Source organism: Octopus bimaculoides, chromosome 7, assembly GCF_046866305.1.
Source record: "Octopus bimaculoides isolate indiv1 chromosome 7, ASM4686630v1, whole genome shotgun sequence".
Taxonomy (NCBI): domain Eukaryota; kingdom Metazoa; phylum Mollusca; class Cephalopoda; order Octopoda; family Octopodidae; genus Octopus; species Octopus bimaculoides.
In genome coordinates, this window is record NC_142934.1 from 72,564,443 (window position 1) to 72,571,971 (window position 7,529).

The following is a 7,529-nucleotide window of genomic DNA, read 5'->3' on the forward strand; positions in this document are numbered from 1 at the left end:
TTCAGCCCCGAGGCTATGGCCATGCTGGGGCACCACCAGTGAAAAATGTAGGAGGTTCTGATACATACATGCATACATACATATATATATATATATATATATATATATATATATATATAATATTATGCTTTTATAAATAGATATAGATATATATTGTAATGTAATATATGTAAAGAATATTGGTCTGAAATCTAGCAAGCTCGATAGATGGGGTAAGTGGATTACATCGACGCCAGTGTTCACCTGTACTTATTTTATCAAACCGGAAAGGATGAAAGTTAAATTCCGTTCTCGGCGGAATTTAAACTCATTGTGAAGCTGGAGTTGCAAATAATATTAGAATGTATATATATATATATATATATATATATATATATATATATATATATATACATGAGAGAAACATGATTACCTTGCATAAATCACAATACATTCGTTTGCGTTTCTTTTGAGTTTCACGCACTACGATCTTTATTCTTGATCTGTTTCAGCTTCTGATCCATTCTCATTTCAATGAGATTGGTCTCTGCGTTCATCGTTATCGATTGATTTCTGATTCCTTTTTTCTAATGTCGGTCAATATCTGTCGCATCCGCTAGTTTATTTCTGACTATGTTCTAGCATAAACTAGAGACAACCAGAAATGTTTTCATCGCATCGTGTGCTAAATCGTTGAATCTACTATGCTTCATTTGTTGGAGTGCATCTTATTTTTCATTTAATGTGTTTGTAGTAGTTACATTGATTTCTGTTGCTGAAATATTAACTATCTCACTTATTTTTGTTTCGTGTTAATTCGTAATCATAATTACTTATTGTGACTGAAGTCATAAATTTTCCAAGTATTCATTTTACAATTCGGAAGTCAGAAATGGCTACTGTGCCACTGAGAGAATTGTTTGAAACCAAGAGGTGGTTTTGGAGAAAGACAAAAATTCTTCTATTTCAGTTTAGTTTTGTCCCTGATAGACTTTCCTCTAAATAAGCAGAGACATGGCAGAATCTTTAGCACGTAGGACTAAAAGCTCAATGCACCTGGATGTTTACTTGTTGTCCAAGTTATGAGATCAAATCTGATTGTTAACTTTGACTATTTTCTTTTCACAATCAATAAAATAAAATTGCAGACCAGCACCGTGGATCTGCCAGATTATGAGAGTGTCCGACAGGACGTCTTGCTGAGTGTTCGAAGTTTGTTGATGATAGGCTTATTCGGTCCCTACGTTTACCATCTACACCCGATTTCTGGTTGCCTTTAGCAAATTTGCCATTCTCACAATCATTCAAACCAAGTACCCAGTTCACGGATGATTTCTTTCAATCAGTGACGGTGACACTGATAAAAGAAACTATTAGCCGTGCAGCCATTCCTTTACCGACTAAGCGTTAAATTATTCGTCGTTTCATAACCTTATATACATGAAAAAAATATTTTAACCTCTGATGTAACGAAAAACTGACTAAATTAATTTTTCAACACGTTTTGAGAAATATAACTACCAAAAGTATTACTAGAATGATTAAAACCGTGATACAGCTGTTATCGTGTTTCATGAACAACAGAAAATTTCACTTCGGTACTGAAAGATTCAGTAATACTCGCTAAATGTACTTGTCTCTTCCTGGTGCCAGTTGACGGTATGAATGGTAATACACTAAAACGATAAATAAGCCTAAATTATCCGAATGCTTTATTTTTTGGTATAGAAAGTATCAGTGACAATATCTACATAATCGATATTTTAACCCGAAGTTCGATCTCTGATCTATTCACATGGCTTCACCCTTTCGGTTATGTTAATTAGCTGTTCAGTTAACTAAAATCAGATTTCTATATACATGAATAATTTCCATCGCCGCATTATACTTAATCATTTAAGTATCGTTTCTCTGATATATATTTTTCTTCCTGTATTTTTATTGGAGATGTTTTGTATCTTTTTATTTCTCTAACTGCTACTATGAATACATATTGATCACTTTCCCTATATCTTTAATAGCTTCTCTCTCTCTCTCTCTCTCCCCCCCTCTCTCTCTCTCCCCTCCTCTCTCTCTCTCTCATACACACACACACACGCACGCACCCCCTCTCTCTCTCTTTCTTTAATATATTATCACTTCACCAGTTAACATTAAAGATTTGAAAATTTACAAATTTCTCAAGACGCAAAGTTCTTACAAATAAATAGAATGAAGTTTCAACACTCTACCAATTATTTGCAATGATTATTTCCATTAGAATTTTCACATTCTATGCACAGCAGCAGTTTTTTTATGTCCCCTCCACGCGCTATTCACGTAAGTTATTGTATGAAGGATATTTTATTGTTGCCAGAAGTCACGAATTGGTAACTTTTCGTGCCAACCACAAGCAACAAGAAATCGTGATCTCTTCGGGAGATAATATATAGATTTAAAGTAAATCTAATTCCTAAGTCCTATCTCTTGAATAAATCAGTACACATCTGAAGAAAATTTAGAAAAAAAATAAAAATAAAAGCAGTTATAAAACATGTCTGTATTTCATTTTCTATTCTCATAATCGCTTTAGCATAGTGTAGAGTCACAAACAAATTAAGTCATACAGGACATTCATTCGCTATTCGGCAACTTTTCTGTCATTCTACAACGTTATTTCAATGCTGTTAACGCAACACATCTATAATTTAAAGATTTAAAAGCCCATTATAATTTAATTATGGTTCTAATATATATATATATATATATATCATTATTCTTTTATAATCGTTATAAATATACAAAGAAAAGCCGCAGTGAACGAGCAAGAACATTAGAGCATCACACTATATCTATATTTTACTATTTAGTTTCGAACATCAGTGTTCTATATTGAAACCTGCTATTGAATTTAACTTTTCCCTTCTGAGATTTCGTGCATATACACGCATACGTACATACATTCCACATATATATATATATATATATATATATATATCTTTATATATATTCAGTTCCACATTACTTAAAGTGTTAAGGGCATGCAGGGCTTCTCAATCTCATCACATGTTCGGAGGGTGTGAAAAAAAAATTTAAGATTACTCCTAGGTTTTAGGCATCTAATGGTTAGCTCAGGTTATGTGATATTAATACTATCAAATTGACACCGCTATTATCTTTATATTTAGGTCAACCTGTTCAGACAGGATGTTGGCAGGATGGTGATGCGAATATGGCGGCGAACTAGGACATAGTATATTCAACAACATAGTGTATTTAGTTCCTGATATTGGCTATAGCACAGAGTGAGGTAAAATGTTGGCATGAGTCAGTAGTTCAGTCATCGTTCAGCAGCAGAAATCTTTACGTAGGAATAATCATTTTGATGTCGTTATTTTTAGAATTGAGGCTGCATAGCAAACATAAGTAGGATGTATTCTACACGAGCGGCTGGGACTTAATATCACCTGCAATTTTCCCAGTTAACGAACATCAGGTTGTCATTTACAGTTCGAATATACCACCCTGGGTCTAGCTGACCCACGAGTACAGGATATTTTAATGCCTGCCGACCGACCTCAGAGACAACTAACACCCGCATGTTAGTCAAGTTATCCCAGTTGTAACACGACACCCATAAAATGATTATTTTCATGTGACGATTGCTGCCGCTAATGTTTTCATAATCAATTGAATAATGACGAAACGCGTGGCTTGCGAACAACGTACCACCATACAGACTGAACAGATGGAGCTAAAAATAAATAAAATGATCTTATATACACGGCCATATCAGGTTGAAAGCGCCGGTTCTCGTCCGGTCACCTAAGTTAAGCAACATCGAGCCTAGTTAGTACTTCGATGGGTGATCGCTTGGGAAGCCTAGGGGCTGTAAGCATCAAATTCTTTACGGCGGTGCATCAGCATCGCCGCAGTTATGAGCTAAACAAAAAAATATATTTATATTTATATCCGTGTGTGTGTGTGTGAGAGAGAGTGTGTGTTTGTATAATCTATCTATCTGTCTGGGCGTGTTGTAATGTCCTGGTTGAATTCAATAACTTACTTTTTCACCCACATCGCTGTACTTGTGTATAATGCGAATAAGTATTCGTGCATGATACTTACAATGATGAAGACGTAAAGTATGCAGTAATTGTGAAACGTAAATACATGTTGCAGTGAAATTATGGTAATCTATGTGACTAGGTGCATGGAGAAACACTATATTTTAAATCTAGCTCACACGAAGTATAAGAAACGCTCAGTTATTTGCTTTAAGGTTTTATTAATTACATAAAACGTTTTCTATTCACTTCTATAGTTAAGAGATGAGGAATTATGTACATTATTTACATTATTCACAATTGACGGATATTTGTTCTCATCTTGTTTGTTGTTAACACAGCGTTTTGGCTGATATACCCTCCAGCCTTCCTCAGGTGTCTTGTGGAAATTTCGAACCTGGGTTCTCATTCCCAAGGTATTTTTCGATGTTATTATTATTATTATTCAGGTCACTACCTGGAATCGGACTCGGAATCTTGGGGTTAGTAGCCTGCACTCTTAACCACTACGCCATATGTCCGTAGTGGTTAAGAGCGTTAATTTGAGTAGTTATGATTCTCATAACCTAACTTTCCTGAGAAATAGATATTTTCAACCAAAAGTAATTCAGATTAAGTTAGTAGACCACAAGTATTGAGAGTCTTTTAATTCATATCTGCAGACTAATTACTGTAAGCCCTTTACGTTTTGTGTTCAAATCACACCGAAGTTCATTTTGCCTTCCAGAGACCGATCAATAAACGACCAGTCGGTATTGTTCTAGAGTTCATTTGACTCTAACCCACTCTTAGCTACTTAAGATCTTTTTGAAAATGTATGTAAACCTTGTTTCAAGCAGTAAACACGAGTTGGTTAGCAAAAATTCCCGGTAACCCAAGTTAATAATCCGATTTTGGAACCGTGCACCTCGTGTAGTCGCCTCATTTGAAATATGATTATATAAATACCAGTGTTGAAGTTTCCAAAATAATTTACCCTTGTTTCAAATCAAAATAATGTGAAAATTATCTGCAAGAATAATTCATTAGACATTTGAACCAAAATACATTACTAAGAACGCGCATATCCTTCAGAAGGAAATTAAGATTATAATGGAGCGTTGTTTTCGACGTGGAAACATATTTCGAGTGAAATGCAAATTTCTGAAGCAAAATTACTGCTCGCATAGCTTTTGTGGCTAAGTTCTCCCAAAATATTGAAACCTCAAATCCATTTGATTTGAAACCATTTTGCCACTTCAACTAATTTTGAAATATTGGACTTCTATAGAGGCTATCACCACAAAAAAAAAAAAGAATTTACAAAATAATATCTCAAAACCTCTTCTCCCTATAACACTCAGGGTGCCTAACTCAGCAAAGACATTTAGGGATTTTTTTTAATTTCCCAATTAATAATGTCCGATTGTTGAGCCTGACACTATTATGAAAAATATTAATGTCATAACATTTCAAAGTTTAATCCCGTAAAATATTGATTTCAAATTTTAGCAAAAGGCCAGCAATTTCGAGGGAGGAGCACGTTGATTACATCGACTCCAGTGTTCAACTGGTACTTATTTTATCGATCTCGAAAGAATAAAAGACAAAGTTGACCTTAGAGGAAATTGTACTCAGAACTTAAAGAAAGACAAAATGCCGTTAAGCATTTTCCCCGGCGTGTCAATGAGTCTGCCAACTCGCCGCCTTATTCGCGTAAAATATTCGTTTCTACTCTAGACACAACGCCCTGAAAGTTTGGGGGAGGGGCCAGTCAATTAGATCCACCCCAGTACGCAACTGGTACTTAATTTATCGACCCTGAAAAGATGAAAGGCAAAATCGACCTCGGCAGAATTTGAACTCAAAACGTAAAGACAGTCAAACCACCGCAAAGCATTTAGCTCAGTGTGATAACGTTTCTGCCAGCTCGCCGCATTCTCGTAAAAAATTGAAACGCATTCTTGTAAGAAAACGTGAGCGTCCTTTACATATCTTATTATTCGCTGAAATCATTTTACATCTTAAATAACGTTAGTACTCCTGGAAATATAAGAACTGATTTTCTCTTATTTTAAACAGAAGTTCCATTAAACCTCATTGGCATAAACCAATGTTACTTCAAAGTTGCGACTCGAAGGATTATTTCAATATCCATTTAGAACTGAAGTAAAGTGAATTTGGCATTCCAGTTACTGCCTTTCAGATATGGTAAAATGTCTAGACATGCCTTTGTTTCTCGTTGAAAAAAATTTTTTTTTTATACAAACAAAAATATTGTTTTCTACGAAAAAAATATTTTCGTAACACAAAACAATTCGTTTTGGGAATATTTTGATAAAAAGACTATTTCTTCCAGTTCTCTGTCTGTATATTGTAGTGCCTCCTACAAAGTAATAAGTCAAGACGAGACTCTGCTCTTCTGTATTCAACCAGATGTAATTTTTATTTGCGACGTTTTGATTCTTGAAAAAGTCGTCAACCTAACGTTTAAATATTTTTTAACCTTTAAGTATGTCCTCAATGTGGTTATGCACAACCACGGTGATGTTCAAATATTCCAACTCTAGAAAAGGGAATTAACACTGGACTCATTTAATCAATCAGATATATATTCGTTGTAATACAGACCACGTACTTTCTCTGATAGATAAGTTAGTTTAATAATAAAATTACAAGTTTTGTAATATATATTAAGTGTATATCGAGATAGTGGAGGCGCAATGGTCCAGTGGTTAGGGCAGCGGACTCGCGGTCACAGGGATCGCAGTTTCGTTTCCCAGACCAGGCGTAGTGAGTGTTTATTGAGCGAAAAGACCTAAAGCTCCACGAGGCTACGGCAGGGGATGGTGGTGAACCATGATGTACTCTTTCACCACAACTTTCTCTCACTCTTACTTCCTGTTTCTGTTGTGCCTATAATTCAAAGGGTCAGCCTTGTCACACAGTGTCACGCTGAATATCCCCGAGAACTACGTTAAGGGTACACGTGTCTGTGGAGTGCTCAGCCACTTGCACGTTAATTTCACGAGCAGGCTGTTCCTTTGATCGGATCAACTGGAACCCTCGACGTCGTAAGCGACGGAGTGCCAACTAACTATATCGAGATAATGGTCCATCATATTTGTGGATAACACTTCTGTTATTCCATGTCTCAACTGATCTAGATTTAAAATTAAGGCTTCGCTTGCAATGATAAAGAATAATAGTAAAAGAATTATATGCAATAAGATGTATGCCCTTCTCACTCTTTGAGGAAAACATTCTCTTCAGAAGACAAAATAGGGATATGCTTAGAAACGATTATCTTCCCCTGGGCAGCAACTCTCTTTCGTTCTCTGTCTCTACCACAGTATATACAGCTTTAAAAATGATCACCAGGTGTATATATATATGAAGTATTAATGTTTACCTCGGGAAACTCTTTCCTCAGGTATACTCAAAGGAGTAACATTATACTTGATATCCTCATGACACCATCAATTTTAAAGAAATAGTCATGCACAAACAATTTTTTATTCACGC

General features: G+C 35.4%; 1 pseudogene; it reads left to right on the forward strand.

The window, feature by feature from the left end:
* Positions 1-3,737: 3,737 nt before the first annotated feature.
* On the forward strand, positions 3,738-3,856 carry LOC128248432 (5S ribosomal RNA; annotated as a pseudogene).
* Positions 3,857-7,529: the final 3,673 nt, after the last annotated feature.